Source organism: Mustela putorius, unplaced genomic scaffold, assembly GCF_011764305.1.
Source record: "Mustela putorius furo isolate JIRA1106 unplaced genomic scaffold, ASM1176430v1.1 tig00000421_pilon_pilon_pilon, whole genome shotgun sequence".
NCBI classification, from domain to species: Eukaryota; Metazoa; Chordata; class Mammalia; order Carnivora; family Mustelidae; genus Mustela; species Mustela putorius.
In genome coordinates, this window is record NW_025421375.1 from 14,545,091 (window position 1) to 14,565,683 (window position 20,593).

Below are 20,593 nucleotides of genomic sequence, written 5' to 3' on the forward strand. Positions count from 1 at the left end.
AACAGTTTTCAAATATACTATACAGGAGTGTTAACTATACTCATCATGTTGTATATTATATCTCCACTATTTATCTTGTAACTAGAAGTCTGTGCCTTTTGGTCACATTCACCCAACACCCCACCCCCACCTATGGCAACCACAAATCTGATCTAGCTAATCTCTGATAATATGGTTTCATTAAAAATAAAGCATGCCATTTCACAACATCATATCAGATTATGCACATCTAAATTGTCTCAATAACATATCCGCCAAGCTCTCACACTGTTTGAAAACTAATAGTACTAGAAGCAAATGGACCATTGCATAGGCCACCAGAGGAAATGCCTGGAAAGTGATGGAGCTGTCACACTTGCTGCATAGGTGAAAAACCTAGGCCCTCTGTCAAAATCTGACATGAATGCTCCCCTCCTGGACTGTTTTCACGCCTATTGCCCATGTGCCATCCCTAGTTTCAAATGGCTGGACAAATAATTAGTTTTCCCAATACAGAAATGGAGGGTGCAATTGCTCTCTTGCAAGAAACTCTAATCATCACCATTCAGCTGTGATCCTACTGTCATAAGACTGGTTTGTACCCAATGAAACAAGACAAAATTGATAGATTGCATTCTATTAATTAGCTGAAGGGAAAGTAGAAGTTCAGCAAATTCGTAAGCTGAATTTTAAGTTGAATGAGGTTTGTTGGCCTTGTACACATTTGATAACATGTGTTATTACATACTTTAAAAATTTTTTTCCAGGTAAAGAGGAATTTTAGTTCTCTTCAGATCAAATCTTCATTCAGTCAAGGTAGATAAAACTATCATCTTTCTGAATTACTACTCTAAATCTCCATTTGCCTTTTAATTTGGGAGTACCAAGGGAATTGTTGATCTGGGGTAGCAACACCACAATTATCAGTCATTATGGAAATAAATGTCAATTAAAACCACAATGGGATACCACAGCACACCCACCAGAATGGCTAAAATAAAAATCCCTGATAATTGCTAAGTTTGGTAAGGATTCATATCCTCTGCTGGTGGGAATATAAATTAGTATACAAGTTCAGAAAATTATCAGTTATCTATTAAAAATGAACATATAAATCACACATAAATAATCATACATCCAACAGAAATGTGGACATATATGCTCCAAAAGACATGTAAAAGGCCAGAAGCACCACAAACCAGTCACAGTAGAATAGTATATACTTTGAAAATTAAATTACTCCTGTAAATAGAAATCTCACATAAATAATATTGAGATCAACAAGCCACACAAGTACAAACTCTATCAGTCCATTTGCATAAAACTCAAAAAATGTAAAATAGTGTACAGTATTAGAATTCAGTAAAGTGCTTACCTTATAGATGATTGGGATTTCTGATTAGAAAGAAAAAAGTGCACCTTTAATTTTGTTGGGTATATTTTATTTCCTAATTTGAGGGGTTATAACACATATTTCTGGGCTTTGTAACAATTTATTGAGTTGTTCACCTATTATTTGTGTACTTTTCTTAAGTATATTTCAATAAAAGCTTTAATTGACCAATGATATATGATTATTTTATATGTCAAAAAAAAGAGACTTAGAGAAAAAATTAAAAACACTTAATTATTCCACTGGTGCATTGACACTGAGTCTTTTTTTTCCCCCTAAATATATGTTCATTCATGAACAATTACTCCACATTGATAGTTTTTCTAGAATAACACAAATTACCAAATTTTTTAAGGAAAACAAGGAAGACTAAATAGGACAAGCATCTATATATAATCTAGAATAACGAAACATTAAACAACAATCAAGCAAATAAACCCCCAAAACCATCAGATTCAAAATAATCTTTGTCTTTTTACTGTTGGATTTTCCTAATTTTTAAAAGAAAATTCTGGTACAATATGAAAAAAAAACCTCACATGTTAGCAAATGAAATCTAGAGTTGTAGAAACCCTTCCTATCTCTTTCTTAGGCAAGATTTTTCTCCCTAGTGATTCTTTGATGACTGCTTTGCTTCTATTTATTTTTTTTCTCTTTGTTCACAAATAACCATCTGCATGCTTGATTTTTCTTTTCCATGTTGGTCATTTTTTTCTCTCATCATTTTCTCATTTGTCTTGGTCCTCTGTATTCTAGGACTACTTCAGTTTGCTTTCCACAAATCTGATGACATTATTTGTTGTCTCCAAAGGCAGATTTACTTCTTCTGTTACATTTTCTGTTCCTTTTCAGTCTTTTGCATTTCAATGTTTTCAATTCCGATGGTTTCTATTTCGAAGTCAATCAATGCATTTGTAAGGATGACAAAAGTTTTCCTAATGTAATTTTCTTGTTTCTGTATTAATTCATTGTTCTACATTTGCTTTACCTCTGAGGCTTTCATGTCCTTTGTCAAGGAAACATTATCTAAACCATGTTTGGCTTTGTTATTGCTGTTACTGCTTGTTACTGATTAGAAAATGTGATAAAAATCTATTGAAGGGTAGTGTTCTCAACAAATATGTCATAAGAATGACTCTTAGCTCTTGATCCTACTGACAACCTGGTTTTTAGCAGAAAGCATCTGTGCCTCACTGTTGAAAAGTAGATTGTGAACAACCTCAGGCCTAAATTCTAGTAAGTAGCAAGAATTCACATAAATCACTTCTGCTAAAATGTTCATGGACACTCTTCTCTCCCAGCTATTGTTCTTCTGATTCTGATCTAATAAGTATTAAAGAAACACACACACATGCAGTACTACTGTCTCTGGTCATATTATTACCACACATATAATGTCTATTGGGACTACCTTACTTTCTGCTTGGATGCAATACACTTCTCTAAGTCCTTCTTTTTTCTCTGCCCTTTTCAGAGGGAGCAGGAGGGATAATTCTTGAATGGATTTAGGTAATGACTAAAGAGGAGTGTGCAGGTATGATTACTTAACTTTCTCAGTGACACAATTCTTGAGTCTCTGAGTCAGGGAGCTGAAAGTAAGTGAAGGGCTCAGAATCTGTCTATATTGTTTAAAGCCATGGGTTTGCTCTACTTCAGATTGTGAATTTTTATTTAGTGATGTGGAATCTCCCCAGAAGGTAATAATATATTGGCTGAAAGTCCCAGTTTTGAATGTTGTCATAAATTTCCACCCTTCTCCATGCCCTTAAAACCATTTTTGAAGCTTCATCAAGCACAGTTAAGTTGGTAGAACGTTAAAACAACAACTATTTCTGTTATCTTAAACTATGACAAAAAAAAATTCCATCAGCATCATTTGGAGAAAAATTCAATCTTCCTCTAATATTTACTCACAACCAAAGTTATTCCTGAACATCTGTGCAATACCACTTTGACACAGATGGCAAAATACTTATTAATAAAATAGCACATGTAAATATTTGGATCCATTTCAGTAAAACTGAGAAAGCCACAAAACCATCTTACAAAGTAAATTTTCATTGCTGACGCAATATGCATCTTACTGTGTACCAAAAGTGCTGCAATTTTCTTTAGTAGTTTTTGAAATGAACAAGTAACATTTATTTTCAGTCCCCTTCAATATAGCGGTGAGATGAGTTCATTTTCATTTCATAGCTGGCCAAGTTCCACTTTTATCTCTTAGAATTATACAAGGTCTATATGCCGCTTGGGAACTGATAAGGCCCAGTCTTCTAAATACAACCTAACTTTTCTTTTCCAAAAATAAATAAAAAGGAAAAGAGGGAAAAGCCTCATATTTGAGAAAGTCTTTTAACAATATATCACATATCAAAATTTTTAGACTTGTTTCTGATAAGTAAATTTAAAAGAAATCATTCCTATAAAATTTCCAATTGTTTTCCACTTTTTTTTTCATGTTGACTGTTTCCTATAACTCTTTAAAGTTATTTTGTCATTGTCAGGTTTCTTGCATCTATTTCATTTGAACAGTTGGGAATTTGATTTTCTCATACCTTAGACCACAACACAGGTTTCTTGCTGTAGGTTGAGGTCTTGTGGAGTAACATGAAAAGACCTAGATTTGAAGAACAAAGGTCTGGGACTGAACATGATGTTTGCCTCATAGTAGCTCTACCCATGCTGTTAGCCTTACTGTCTGGTCTACAGGGTAGTGTTAATCTGCAAATGTTAGCTGGTCTACACCAGAAGGAGTATGGAATTGGACTACAGAGAGAAAGCACTAAAACATTTCATAGCCATTTTATAATTTTAAGTCTGCAGAATAATGACAACTAATAAATAAGTGGACCTATGTATTCTGTGTCTGACTTTTAATCATTTTATTTCTCTGGTAATTAATGTTTGCAAAAACATTCAGTCTGCAATGGGTTCAAATGGTTGAAGGGATACAAGCATCCCAAAGTTTATAGCAGCATTATCTACAATAGTCAAATTATATAAATAGTTCACACAGACATCAAGAATCCCATGAAGAATGGATAAAGATATGGTATATATGCTATTACTCAGCCATAAAAAAAGAATGAAATCCTCCCATTTGCAACATACATGGAGCTAGAGAGTGTTATAGTAAGTGAAATAAGTCAGACAGAGAAAGACAAATACCGTATGATTTTACTCACATGTAAAATTTAAGAAACAAAACAAATAAACAAAGGAAAAAAGAAAGAGAAAGGCAAACCAAGAAACATACTCTTAATTATAGAGAACAAGCTGATGGTTACCAGAGGGAAGGTAGGTAGGGGGATGGGTTGAATTGGTGTTGCAGATTAAGGAGTGCACTTGCTATTATGGGCATTGTGTACAGTATTGTACGCAAATGTTGAATCACTATATTGTACCCCTGAAGCAAATATACCTTCTAGGTTAACGAACTGGAATTTAGATAAAAACTTTAAAAAAACACTCAACAAAAACATGACCCCTTAACTCATGGAGTCTGAAGATCACTGAGCTTGTAAGACGCCCAGTGAGCCAATTAACTTCTTGGGACCTCAATTTTTCCATCTGTAAAATACACATAATGATCCCCACTTTGTCTTCCATATAGGGTATATCACTAATAAACAAAATTACTTACTCATAAATTATTTGTAAATTATAATGCATCTTATGAATATACAGCTATTATATTCTAAGCAATAATCATTCGGGAAATAGCATGGCATCTCAGCTAAGAGAAGCTTGGCATTTGTTAGCTACCCAATAAATGATTGTTGACTTTCTGAAAGAATACAAGTACAGAAACTTTGGCATCAGACGGGACTACACTCAACTATCAGAGTAATTTGTAATTTAAGGACAAGTCACATAATTTTTTAATAGTACAGTTTCTTTATCTGTTAAATGAGAACAATAATACCTTCTACCCTTTAGCATTTTGAGTAGTCAATAAAACAATGCAGTAGTCAGCATTTAGTACTTGGCATGTGGAAATATTCAGTAAGTATTAGTCTTATAACTTTAACCTCTTTCCCTTTGCTAAAGACACTGATTGGTTATACACAGTTTCTTACTTAGTTCTTAGGAAAACATAACAAGATAACTACCATAATCTTCATTTTCTTGCCTCTCCCCCCTGCTTTGTTTGTTTGTTTTTTGTTTTTTGAGAAAAAGAAAGAGAGCAAGAGCTTGTACTTGTGCAAGCAGGGGCGGGGGAGAGGTAGAAGGCAAGAGAGAATCTTAAGGAGGCTCCATGCCCAGAGCTGAACCCCGACACAGGGCTTGATCTTCAGACCCCTGAGAGCATGACCTAAGTGGAAACCAAGCGTCTGATGCTTAACCAACTGAGCCACCCAGGCACCACCATCATCTCCATTTTCAAAAAAGAAAGCTAAGACTCAAAGAATTAGGCAACTTTCACAAGGTCACATGGGAACTGTAACACTACGTCTGTTTATAACAAAATGTTGTGACTATTCCTGCCAAAATCCATTTCCCTAGGGTCTTTGAGGTAATGAGAATCAATGTCATAGACGTTCTCCTTTTAGACACTCTTATTTTTGTTTGTAAACTATGAGGACTTTTTGCATAAAAAGCAATCTCAGCAGATTTAATGACACACAGAAAAAGATAACCACACATCACTTTTCCCACTCACCAGGCTGACTTGCTGGGCTCCTCATGCTGATGGTGGCCACTTTTCGTGTTCGTCTCTGAGCCTCTTTACATGACTCCGTTTTGAGGCTACCAAAAAATAAATGAAGAAAAGATGTTTAAAAAAAGGATACTTGCTTCTAGAAGGATCTCCATATATTAAAGACCACAACAATAATTCAAATTTACATAGCACCTACTTTAAAAAGCTTTTAAAGAAACAAAAGGGACTAAGCCACTTCACATATTTGGGGTTTTGCATCTTGAAAAAAGTACACTGTCGTGTTTATTAGAATTCTCAGAACATGACAAAATATCTACCATTCAGGCATTCATTAAATTCCTTTCTTTTTTTATTAAATAGATAAGTAGGTCAAACTCATGTTCAAATACATTTATATAGCTAAAGAAATCAACCTTCCACTCCAGAAGTAAAAATGGTATTTTGTTATAGTTTGTCATAATGTAGACCTGAAAGAGAAAGTATTTTTGCTGTGTCAGTCAATCAACCTGCCATTTCAAAGGTTAATTTGACAATGAATTCAACATGCAAATCCCAGATTATCCCTTGTGGTTTCAGTAGTTAATCATTGGATGAATCTGATAATCTGTTATCAAAAATAGTTATGGTCTATTTATGCAGAAAATTTCAATACAATCAATTAAAAGCTAAAATCTACTTTTGGAATAGTTGTAAAGTTGCAAAAGGGAAATGAAATGTTCTTTTTGAATTAGAATCTGAATTTTCCATTGTCTTGATGACTCTTTCTCTACTACTTCCCAGCTCTGTGTCAGCTTTCCTGCACAACCCACAGAAAGAGAAAAGGTTAAAGGAGAAAGGTAAGTTGACCAAAAAAAAAAAAAACACACAAAAAAACAAAACAAAAAACAGAACAAACAAACAAAAAAACCAAAAAAGTAAAAGCTAGCATAGGACAGTTTTTATTAACTCCAAGTAAGTATAATGAGGTGAAAAGCTTTCTTTTTTTTTCCACCTTCCTTAATTGAAATATACCTGACATATAACATTGTATAAATTCAAGGAGTACAACATGTGAATTTGATAGTAACGCTTTCTTAAAAGAACTGGAATGTCAGTCATGTTCCTTCAAACCTCAAACTTGTATGCCAGCTTTTCTACTTGACATTACTCCTTGTGTAAGCCCTCATAATGATGATAATTATTATTTTGCTGCTTGTGACTGTTTTTACCATTTTACAGGAATTATCTAATATTTATAACAACACCGTAAGGTAGGTATTATTAACCTCCCTCTTTTTAAAGTTGAGAAAAGAAAGGCACAGCTCAAGTAAATTACTCAAGATCCACTGCTATTAACCACTTAGTGTAGGATTTGAACCTTCCCCAGAGCCCACTGTCTTAATCTCCAAGGTATCTACTACCTTTTAAACTTACTCTGATACTGAATTCTTAAATTTCCTCCCATGGCCTTCCCAGGTAGCCCGTACTTCGTAGGAAATTAACACATATGCTTTGTACTCAAGTCAGAGATGTGAAGATCTTTTTTAATTAACTTCCTTTACCATGGTAATTATGTACATTAAATATAGCTAGAATCCATACAGCTCTCTCCTCTCCCCAGATGAAGCCACCATAATTGATCACCTAAAATTGTGCAAAGCCTTCTACCTATTCTCACTGATTCTGCTCATGACCTCATCTAAAATCCACTGCTCATACTCCAGCCAGGGTAGACTATACAGCACAAATCATAATTTTACTACCCTGCTTAAAATTCTAAGTAGCTTTGTATTATACTTGGAATAAAATCCAATTATCTTATCATGGCCTACAAACTCTGAATGAACAGGCTACAGTCTACCTTTCAGATACTATACAATTTTTCTCTCATTTTTTTTATTAGGCTTCTACATGCTTTTCTCATACTAAATCCTGGTCTCAAACACCAGAAGACGTTGTTTTTCAGGAAATCAAGCCTGGAATGCTCTGCAGTTGGATCCTTTTTATACCTTAGGGTCTCAGTTCAAGTCACTTTCTCAAAGAGGGTTTTCCTGAAATCCCAACATATTCCCCTCCTATCACAACCTATAATTGTACTTTAAATTTGTTTGCTATAATCCCCTTTCCTTACCAGAATGTGGAATCCATATGGACAGGATTACAGCCTCTACTTAAAAATTCCTGCTTAATGAATATATGGATGAATGGATACATGTTAAAATATATTCTAACTAATTATTCTTGTTTTTATTCATTCCTGAAGACAAAGGAATCTTGCCTTTAAAGAACTAGTACATAGAAAATCATAAAAGAATCATTTTTTCATATTCCCACATGTGTGCCTTCTCTTTTGAGATATTAAAACAACTCCCACTAAAAAAATAAAACAGATTTATTTATTTATGTTTTTCCTTAACAAGAAGTAAAGACTATAATTATATGCATTACTTTACATCATTTTCTAAAGGAGTCCTCACTGTAATACTCCCAGGGTGGATCCACTACACAAAAGCTGATACACGTGTACTATTAATTTGGGATTTCAGCAGGAATTTTGTGAGTATGCACAGGCCAGGGTGAAATATTTAAAATTCCTTCAATCACTTGTGTCCCATCTGTAGCTCTGACCAACAACATGCTAAAAGGGAAACCAGTCTTTGTCAAAAACACTGATGCAAGCTTATACCACTGAGGCAGCAGTATTATTATAGGATATACGCTTTGGTTTTACTAACACACAACAGTGACGTATAAAAATTTGATTAGTTTTAACTAGCAACACTTTTTATTTTTTTCCTGAGTCATTCCACTAGAATATGTGCAACCCCACTAATTTTTTTTTAAGATTTTTATTTATTTGACAGACAGAGATCACAAGTAGGCAGAGAGGCAGGCAGAGAGAGAGAGAGAGGAGGAAGCAGCTTCCTGCTGAGCAGAGAGCCCTATGCGGGGTTCAATTCCAGGACCCTGGGATCATGATCTGAGCCGAAGGCAGAGGCTTTAAACAACTGAGCCACCCAGGCGCCCCAACCCCACTTAAATTTTATTTATTTCCTCCATCTTTGGTTTGATTTGGTTTAAAACATTGCTTCTCCAACTGAAAGATATATGAGTGATATTTATATTCACATTAATTGAATTGCATTTTTTAAATAAACGTATAATGTATTATTAGCCCTGGGGGTACAGGTCTGTGAATCGCCAGGTTTACACACTTCACAGCACTCACCATAGCACATACCTTCCCCAATGTCCATAATTCCACCCCCCTCTCTCCACCCCCCCACCCCCCTCAGTTTGTTTTGTGAGATTAAGAGTCTCTTATGGTTTGTCTCCCTCCCGATCCCATTTTGTTCCATTTATTCTTTTCCTACTCCTCAAACCCCACACATTGCATCTCCACTTCCTCATATCAGGGAGGTCATATGATAATTGTCTTTCTCTGATTGACTTATTTTGCTAAGCATGATACCCTCTAGTTCCATCCACGTCATCGCAAATGACAAGATTTCATTTCTTTTGATGGCTGCATAGTATTCCATTGTATATATACCACATCTTCTTTATCCATTCATCTGTTGATGGACATCTACGTTCTTTCCATAGTTTGGCTATTGTGGACATTGCTGCTATAAACATTCGGGTGCAAGTGCCCCTTCAGATCACTACGTTAAACTGCAGACTTTTGATTGGACGAGTTTAGGGCAAGACTCAAGTGTCTGTATTTATCACAGCTTGTTATGCTGATAGTGCTGATCCAGTGCCTGCACTTTGAGTACTAAGAATTCAGATAATAGGTGGCAGTTCCAGGCGATTTTAAAATAGTATTTGACTAATTCATGGTTCATGTGTGTATGTGTGTTTTCCATTTACAAATATGTTATTAGAACTATAACTAATAACTTTTTTCAGCATACAGTCTCCGTTTTCAAAAAAGTGCCATTATTATGAGATCAATAATACTAAATAAGCAGTTAGAAAATTGTACATACTTCTGTTCTTATTTGTAATTTATCAGTAATTCCAAATAAAGATTTTCCTTGCTTTGAAAATAAATGTGTATCTTGATGTCACCTAGTACAGACGCCCTTGACTTTAATAATACATGACAAAATAAGTTAAACATTGGCTTTTTGTTACTGGCTAATAAGATTTTAGGTAATTTTCCTTTCTTCTGCACATTTTTCTATATTTCCCATATCTTTTACCTTACAAATTTTAGTTACCACTCATTGTATTACAATGTGCTGTGCTACATATATGTGTTTATATAATTTCATACATATGTGACATTATCTCACGTAATTTATAAACTTATAAGATGTTAATAAAAAGTCATAATTTTTAGGCATTTACTAACAGCCAGATACTCTATTAATACTTTGCTGGTGTTAATTAATTTAAATCTCACTAAAATTCCCATTAACATGCTGAGCTTTTAGGTGGAGGATTTGGTTTGAGGTCATATGGCTTAAAGGTGATAAAACTGAAATTCAAATTCAGGTATACTAGATCTTACTTTTATAACTAAGGGAGAATCAATATTTTTTGAAGAATCAAGTATGTACCTTCCTTGATAGAAGATACTTGAGATAGCCAAAAATATTATAGAAGAAAACAGAAGACTGAAATTCTATTCTATATAGTTTATTCAAGGAAAATATTTATGTCAAAAGAAGAATTGTTTTCTATGAAAAATCACTATAAATTCTACAGAATGCTAGTCCTAGCTTCCAAAATTTAGCAAACGATTATTTCATTGCTAAATGTTACTTGGATTTATTACTGATGAATATCTTTCTGAAAGCAAAATTTTTACCACTGTTGAAAAAACAGAAGCATAACTAGATAATGAAAGAAGTAAGTTTTAAGAATGGTGGACCCAGAGGTTTTTGGGTGGCTCAAAGCATCTGCCTTTGGCTCAGGTCATGATCTCAGGGTCTTGGGACTGAGCCCCAAGGAAGGCTCCCTGCTCCCTGGGGAGCCTGCTTCTCCATCCCCTTCTGCCCTTCCCCTGGATTCATGCTAGCATGCTCTCTGTCTCTCTCAAATAAATAAATAAAAATTTCTTAGGAAATTTGTAAGAATGGTGGACCCATGAAACAAAGATATGCTTACCTCTGACATTTTTAGCCAAATTTCCAAATAGCAATATATTCCATGAGCATTTCTCCAAATCCCATTAATAAAACAGTCACCATTGGTTGTACATACATTCATCACTTCTCCCATTTTGAGTACCATTACTGAAGCATATCTCAACTATTGGAATCATTTTATGTATACATAAAAACACACATATGCATATGCATATAAGGGGATTTTTTAAAAATTAAGATTCTTAATACATTTTGAGGAAAACTTAATAGGGGCATGGTCAAAACAGCATCTCAAAGCCCATACTAAATTACTCTTATCTAGTCTGGTAGATTATGTTTGTTCTGAAATGATTTCAAATAGGGTTCACTAAAATTCCAAAGAGCTGATATTATCGTTGTTGTTTAATAATGGTTTCACTCAGACTCAGTAAAAAATTTTCACAACATAGGAAAGGTATAGCCTCTTCCCATTAGGTAAATATGGCACCCTTCTAAGAAAAGTTTAACAAGAACTGTGCAGTTTGTATTTTCTTCATACTCCTGAAAGCCAACTTAGCATTTCCTTAGCCTGTATTTTCAAATGCTATCTTTAAACACTATGTTGTCAAGAAACACTTAAGTGGGTCCACAATATAAAGCAACTTAAAGAATGTTTCCAAAACAATTATTCAGCGAAGTTTATTCTCTTCAAAAACAGATGGGGAAGTTCCTGGTGGAAGACCCAAGTGTGGGGATAAAAATGACAGGCAAGGGGCGCCTGGGTGGCTCAGTGGGTTAAGCCTCTGCCTTCGGCTCAGGTCATGATCCCAGGGTGCTTGGATCGAGCCCCGCATCGGGCTCTCTGCTCAGCGGGGAGCCTGCTTCCTCCTCTCTCTGCTTGCCTCTCTGTCTGCCTCTCTGCCTGCTTGTGATCTCTCTCTCTGTCCAATAAATAAAATTAAAAAAAAATGACAGGCAACAGTTTAGATAAATTTTAGATAGGAGATAAGAGAAAAATAAGTTGTATATAGAAATGTGGGTTGGGGGAGGAAGGATGGTTCAACATTGAGGGGGAAAGGATTGTTAGACTAAAGAATCCAACAAATTTAATTCCCCAATGTTATCATCTTCCTGATCACTTCCTAACCGGCTTCTTAGACTTCAGCCTCTTTCTTATTCAATCTCTTCCTGAAATGCTTCCATGCTTTCTAATCAATTTTCTTACACTATCTTAACTGTATGTATATGTATGTATGTATGTATGTATATATGTGTGTATGTATGTGTGTGTATACACACACACACACACACACACACACACACACATTTTTTGGTATCCACTTATTTCAGACCTTGATTCTTCTATAATCAATGATACAAAGAGTATAGATGGGCTTTCCTGAAAAAGAAAGGGTGTTGCTCCCTCCCCATACCTATGGATCCTACCTTTTCTTAGCTTCAGACCTTGATTCTTCTATAATCAATGACACAAAGAGTATAGATGGGCTTTCCTGAAAAAAAATGTGTTGCTCCCTCCCCATACCTATGACTCCTACCTTTTCTTAGCTCTACTACTATAACACACTCTGAACTGAATCATCTGCCAGCAATGGTCTTGCCTCCTTTTCCCGGAAGTCCTTCACTGATTTCACTGGATTAAATTCTCCAAATCAAAGCTAGAATCTGTCAATCCTTCTTCATACCCCCTATAAAATAAGGGGGTAGAGGGAGATGAAGGGAACCATATTTCGAATTCCTTAGCCTGTGCTCAAAGTCTTCCCCTGTCTTTAATCTACCTACTCATGTTCCAACTATTTCTCTCATTCATTTATAAGCTCTTAGTGGACCAGAGGCATTCTTTGGTTCATCTTCACAGTTGCTTTTTCTGGCTCAATACATAGTGCATGCTAACTGTGGAATGGAGGAAGAAGGGGGATCCCTTCCCTGCTCACCCTTTTTTTCTGGAAAGGTAGTGAAGTGGTGGACTGAGAGTACAGGCTTCCTATTGGTTACACAAGTTGTATAGACATAGTACTTTAAGATTCTGACCTCACTGGTGCTGCTCTATCCTAAGACAGTTCTGTCATCTGGTGGTAGCTCCATAACTGCAGACACATTAGGTAAGAAGAATTAACCAGCTTTAGATATTGGCTTTGTATTTTAAAACCTAAGAGCTGCAGAGCATCCCCATATCATTTCAGTTATACAAGTGTAGGACAGGTAAATTCATTTAGTATAAAATAACTTTTCTTAGAATTAAGACTGTTTCTAATTAAATTGATGATCATTGTGTGCCTCGATCTCCACTACCGTGGAGAATCTCGCTGCTATTCCCATCTCCAAAGCAACGGACTATCTGTTGATTAGGTGGGTTTGTGTGTGTGTGTGTGTGTGTGTGTGTGTGTGTGTACCGCAGGTATTTGGGAAATAGCTCTTGGATTAAACTAAATGAGTACCAGTATAAATAAAAAACCTGAGACACTGCAGCCTGCACTCAGCAAGATATTGGTGTAACAGCTAGAAAGATGTGATATGACCCTCTGCAACTGATGTTTTGTATTGAGTACAGGGTCTAATAAAATGAGTTCCATCATGGAACTTGCATGTTTAATGAAATATGTATTAAACCTAAATATAAGCCTTGACTGCTGCTTTAGTGACATTTAAAAAAAAAGATAAAAGACAAACTATAACTAGATTGGTAGTTTGAGTCACATTCAAGACTCAAAATAACTGTTAAATATGTACTTTCTATTCTAATCAAGGTGAGAAGTGGAAGAATATTCATTTTATGTCTGTTGCCTTGCTGTGAACATTATTTCAAATACACTGAAACATGACTTACTTTATTTATTTTAAAACCTTTGACACATTTTATGGTTTGATTCATCTTGTAACACTTTCAAAGGTGTAGTTCATTAAATTACACTTGTTTCATATAAGCCATCCTGAATATCTACTGTTAACTTAAAAAGATTGGGGGTACAAGGATTTATTTTAAATATGTTCTACTTCCCTCCTACAGATCAATGCAGACAGCCTCCTAAAGAGCTATACTATTTCATCACTGTAGGGAAAAGCTCCAGATTCTGGTAAGTTAGGTGGAGAGGAAGGGAATGACCTCAAGCTGTGCTCTACCTACAGCAAGAGCAATTAACCAGGAGTTCCAGCATCAACACTAGCTTCGAATAGCATGACCTTTTCTAAAATGCTCTTCACCTGAGTGCGGTGAGTGAGAATTGCCAGGTAAGTTTGGGCTGTGATCAATTTGGGGATAGCTCAGTGACAAATAATCACACAATCTTCAAGTCATAAGTGACAGACCACCAACACTGTCTCCCAATCTGTGTGGAGATACAGGCTTTTGCTCACAAAGGACCCACAGTGCAGCTCCACTGGCATCCACAAAGGAGCCTAGAGCAACAACTCCAACTAATTTATATGTGTATATACAGTTGAAGTCAGCCTTCTTGTACTTGTCACACGCTGGCTCAAGTTTTACCCTCTTGAACTCTTCAGAAAATATAGCATCCTAGTTTCACATGGCAGATCTTCAAATAATTGAAGGAAGTTATCATTGCCCTGCAGGGATGGGGAGCATCTTTCAGACTCAACATTACCACAATTGAACACAAAATGACAGACATATTCCTCACATGACACATTCCCAGACGTCTCACTATTCTGGTCACCTTCTTTTGGATGCACTTCAATTTGTCAATGTCTCCTTTTAAGATATATTGAACATCCTATGACATTTCTGAGGCTTCTAGCAGAATGGAACACCCTGAAAATAACAGTAAATTTCTCTGGTTTGTGAAGAATAATGAAGTCTAAACTTAAATAAAATCTCCACTTCCCAAAATTGGACAGAGAGAGAACTAACCATGAGAATATTAATGGATCAAAAATTCAACACTAAGCTTAGTGTTGTTGCAGAGTGGTATCTGAGAGAACATGGTCTCTAGCCAGCAACCCACAGGCAGGCCTTGAGTCAGTTGTCTGTATTATTTGTTCGATCTCCAAAATATTGACCTTTCCATGAGGGATGGAAAAATATCAATCAGAGGATGGACCTGGGTCATGACTTTCCCTTGCACCAGCTGACTAACTGTGGACAAGTCACCAACATCTGTGCTTTTCAGTTGCTTCACTACTGTGATGGTGATTAGGTCAGGAGGTGCCCAGATATGTGGCAAAATATTATTTCTGGGTGTCTCTGTGAGGGCATTTCTTTTGAAATTAGCATTTGAACTGGTAGAACTAGTAAAGCAGTTCACACTCCCCAGTATAGGTGGATATCATCCAATCTGTTGAGGGCCTGATCAGAATAAAAAGTTGGAGGAAGGAAGAATTCAACCCTTCCTGCCTAGTTGCTTGAGATAAAACATCATTGGTCTTTTCCTGCCCTAGGTGTTCCTGGTCCTTAGGCCTTTAAGACCTGACCAAGTTATACCACTGGCTTTCCTTGGGGTCCAGCTTGCAGAAAGCAGATCTTGGTACTTCAAGGCTCCATAGCCTTGAAATATGTGAACTAATTCCTTAGAATAAATTTTCATATATATGTAATATTATAGATAATGTTATATATTACCTATAATAACATATATAACATATATATTTAATTTGCTATTGGTTCTGTTTCTCTACAGAATCCTAATACAATTGGTATTGAAAGTTTTGCCTAGATCTCTAAGATGTAAACTATATTTAACCTAGTAAGAGATTTCAATGTTTCTTTTCTTTCTTTTTTTCTTTTTCAAGATTTTATTTATTTGACAGAAGCACAGCAAGAGAGGGAAAACAAGCAGCGGGAGTGGGAGAGGGAGAAACAGAATTCCCGCTGAGCAAGGAGCCCATGCAGGCTCCATCCAGGATACTGGGATCATGACCTGAGCTGAAGGCAGCCACTTAACGACTAAGCCACACCAGCACCCAGATTTCAATGTTTCAAAACTTAGTCAGGAGTCCTGTCTCTGATTATAATTTAGCCCAGATTTAAATGGCTTGTATCTTCAGTAAAATCCGAGACAACATTTCACTAGATCCCACAGTTTTCCTATTCACTTCTCTATCTATTGGTTTACTCAGCAACTTACTTTTGAGCATTCTATGAGAAGAGCACAGTGCTAGGCAATATGGCTACGAAGGAATAGAATTGCAGTTCTTTCCCTTGAAGAACTTACACTCTATTTGGGCAGACACCAGTCTCTATTTTAATGTAAAATACAAGTATAAACATACAAGTGTAAAATTATGAGTGTCAGATGTTGATAACAATAGATGATAATGGAATTCACAGGAAGAAAAGATCACCATGATCTAATAAGATGGAAAATACTCATGAAGGAAATAGGGCAGCTGATGATGTAGGATTTTTTTTTTATTAAAGATTTTATTTATTTATTTGACAGACAGAGATCACAAGTAGGCAGAGAGGCAGGCAGAGAGAGAGAGAGAGAGAGAGAGAGAGGGAAGCAGGCTTCCTGCGGAGCAGAGAGCCCGATGCGGGGCTCGATCCCAGGACCCTGAGATTATGACCCGAGCCGAAGGCAGCAGCCCAAACCACTGAACCACCCAGGTGCCCCTAGGATTTTGATATTGTAGGATTTTCTCCCTGGGAGAGGAGGATTTGAATTCTTCCCAGAGTGACCAAGTATTTAAAGAGCTCTCTGTTGTTCTGGAAACTGCACAGTGGCTGCATGCAACAACCCTGGAACATGTAATCACTGGATGAGAATCCTAATCTCAACACAGGATTTCAGCAGCCCCTTGTAAACACAGCATCCTACCCTGCTTAGCTAAAATTGTACAACAAGCAGCCAGGAGATTGTGCTACTCCCATGGGGCCTGTGCAGCATTTTAAGTATAAATGTTAGGAGACTTGAGAACAAGAGGGGACCTGGTATCTACTTTTGAGGTCTGACATATATATTCAGAGATATATATGTTTGAAAAAATAAATAAACTTGCTCTTAACTACCTTTGGAGGTAGCAATTCTGAAAGTTCTGCTACTGCCTAATTACTGTTCTTGGCACTCTGACCAACTGGTATGGTACAGGCTTCATGGCTTTCATTATGGGGCCAAGGGACACAGCTCCTAATGACTTACTTTTGTGTTAGGAATAAAGGCATGAAGCTTCAGAATCACTTCCAGTTTGTCTGGAAAGATATCAATTTAATAGGGTTGAGGAGGGCTAAGGATATCTTTCTGATGTCTGAGTAGGAATCCCGCAGAACTGAAATGTTGGGTCCTGCTGCTAACCTTTTCCAACAACCTGCTTGAGAGAAGTGCTGGTTGTTGTTGTGTCCAGTCATTTTCCTGAAGAAAACAGGCACAGTGGTGACAAGTAAAATATTCTGTGCACCAATTCCTTACACTCAAGTGAAGTAAATGTAGACCCATTAATGGAACCAGAGTGTCTGGCAATTAGTGTGTCCCAAATGGCAGATGCAAAGTAACCAGTGCTCAGTAAATATTTACAGAGTAATTGAATCTTACAAAAACTAGAGTTGTTTTGTGTCACTTGGAAAAAAGATACATTTATTGCAATCAAGAAATTATCCCTGGAAATTTCCTCTGACTCCCTTCCTGTCTCCCCTGCCCCCGCCAAAGGAAAATACATATACATATAGGCATGTGTGTCTGCTCATGTGTGCATGTGTATGTGTGTGTGTGCATGTGTGTACTGCTTCCTGTTGCTTACATTTCTGTTTTCAAAGTGTATTCCTCCATGCATATGAACGATTTTCTCCTTTTACATTTAGCAGTGTACTGGTGATAACAAGTCTCCAACCAAATATTCTTTTAATGTCATAAAAACATCTTGAACTGATTCTCCTTAACTCAGGAAATACAATCCCAATTTTTAAGGAACAAACACTAAATAGAATTAAAAAGAATGATATAAAATAATAACCTGAGGGCAGGAGACAGAATCTCTACTCGTTCCCTGAGGAGTTGGAACAGAAATGTAGAATCCCTTTTGTAAGGTTTTAGAATTCTCCTATTAAGGGCACTGACTCAGTTGAGACTAATGGAGAAACCATTGAAGGCAATAGCAGTTCCAGGAAGATGGCATCAAGTCATTTAACAGGAAGGTATACGGTAAAAACATAAACAATATATACAGTAAACTACAGAAATAACAAGCAGAGTTCTGCTTTGGCTGGAAGAAAGCCCAAAGTTAAAATTGTTCACTAATCCAACAGATAATATTTTGGAGACAGCCACTGGTCCCTTTGGTGCAAACAGCTAGCTTTGTTTCATCTTCTATACTTTCCCTCTTGTAGGCTATCTCCTAAGAGTGCAGTCAACATTGGAATCCATCATAAATACTCTGTGGAAATGCATCTCCCCCACAGAAACTGAGGGAATGCATTATAAAATAAGTTCATGTTTACCCATCAGGTATTTCTAGAATACAAGTAACATGATTCAGCATATGTCAATCTGATTTTTTTTTATGATCCAAATTTTATTTTATTTTAATTTTTTATTTTATTAACATATACTGTATTATTTGCTTCAGGGGTACAGGTCTGTGAGTCATCAGTGTTACACAATTCACAGCACTCACCAGAGCACATACCCTTCCCAATGTCCATAACCCAGCCATCCTATCCCTCCCCTGCCATTCCAGCAACCCTCAGTTTGTTTCCTGAGATTAAGAGTCTCTTATGGTTTACCAATCTGATATTTTTTTGGAAACCACTAAATTGGGTTTGGGTCATATGCACGATAATTCTTATACTGAAACTTTTAAGGAAATCTGTCTAAAAATATTTGAAAGTCAAATGTATGAGAGCTAATTCAACTTTTCTCATGAAACATCCTCTGCTCCCTCTCAACTCACATAAAATGTGTGGAAAATATCAAACTTCCCAGTGGAAGACTGAGTAAAGTGTACACAAATATCCATAAGAAGCCCACAAGAAAGACTAATATAAGCAATGGCATAAATCTTAGTCTTTTCTGTACTGTGACTATGCAGGTCTGGGAATGCAGTTAGGTACATTCAGACTTGACCCTAATATATTGGCAATTTGGCATAAATGTTAAATACTACTGCTGCAGTCATTAACCCAAACTCCTTAATTAAAGAGGGAAATTATAGAATATTTTTCAGCGTAATTTACCAAGATGCTTTCTTTCAATACAGGTTAGCTATTTGATGAAGTTTCTCAGCTGTTTATATGATCCACAGCATATACAGTATAAAACAAAACAACAAGAAAAAAAAACTGTTACTCCTGCTTAAAAAGTTCCAAAGTATACCCAAATGCATGCTCTGAAACTCATGCTCTTAAGTATGGCCCTTCAGACATCTTTTTTCCATATATGTACATTTTCTCTCTTACCAATCCAAAAGACAGCCATTTCACTAGTATATAACTCTCTTCCACCATTCCCAAGGGGATGATTTTGAGTAGTGAAAAGCTACATGAGACAGAAGGATGGGAATTATAGGTACTGAAGTATCAGTATGGATTCTTAGCATTGTGCTTTTTAAAATTTGACAAATATTTGGGAGTGGTTCTAGCACCTTGAAGGACATCAAGAAGAGAATTGAAATATGTGTAGTGATATCTAGGAATTCTGGGTAAAGGCTTTGGTAAAGAACTATCCTTTTTGGGGTGCCTGGGTAGCTCAGTGGGCTAGGCCTCTGCCTTCAGCTCAGGTCATAATCTCAGGGTCCTGGGATCGAGTTCCACATCAGGCTCTCTGCTCAGTGGGGAGCCTGTTTTCTCCTCTCACTCTCTGTCTGTCTCTCTGCTACTTGTGATCTCTGTCTGTCAAATAAATAAATAAAATCTTAAAAAAAAAAAAAGAACTATCCCTTTCAAAGATCTGGTCATCAAGTACCATGTGAAGACAGAGAATTCCTGAGTTAAATTTGCTATACCTAGCCTATTTGCATAGACTACCGCATAAATAAATTGAAGAATATTTTTAAAAAATCTTAGTTTGAGGAATGGACTATGAACACAAAGTTAGAACAATTTTAACCACATATTTTGTTACTTATTTGGCCTTAAGTCATTTTTTATTACACTTCTCACAAATATTGGGCTAGGGGGGCAAATAATGTGACCCATGACATTAGCGCCTATTTTTATATTCTCCTAATCATACTCCTTAGTTTCCAAGAAATTTGGTTTTCAAGTACTCTAAATTGATGTACGTAACTTGGCAAACTTACTAAATACTTCAACAAGGAGATACTCCTTGATAAACTAAAATTGATTACTTACTAATTAAGTCATATTGTAAACATACTCAACTCCTTATCATGATCATCCAAAGTGATATATCCCAAGATGGTTAAGGCAGCCCAATATAGCTTAGTGATTAACACACTAGCTCCAGAGTGAACCCTTGAAGATCTTGAGACCACTGAAAGAGGACTTCAACTGCCCCATTTTGATCTCAAATTTCATAGCTAGGTTCTCCTTTCCAACTTGTCTCTTGGCTCAAAGAGAAGATATGAGGGCAAAGC

At 36.3% G+C, this 20,593-nt stretch overlaps 1 non-coding gene across 1 annotated transcript in view; it reads right to left on the bottom strand.

Moving 5' to 3' along the window:
* Nucleotides 1–20,593, bottom strand: part of LOC101687264 — an 870,167-nt gene that overhangs the window by 195,967 nt on the left and 653,607 nt on the right. The window contains exon 4 of the transcript XR_006606666.1: nt 6,036–6,121. This is a non-coding gene — a transcript (uncharacterized LOC101687264). The remainder of the gene's footprint in view (nt 1–6,035; nt 6,122–20,593) is intronic.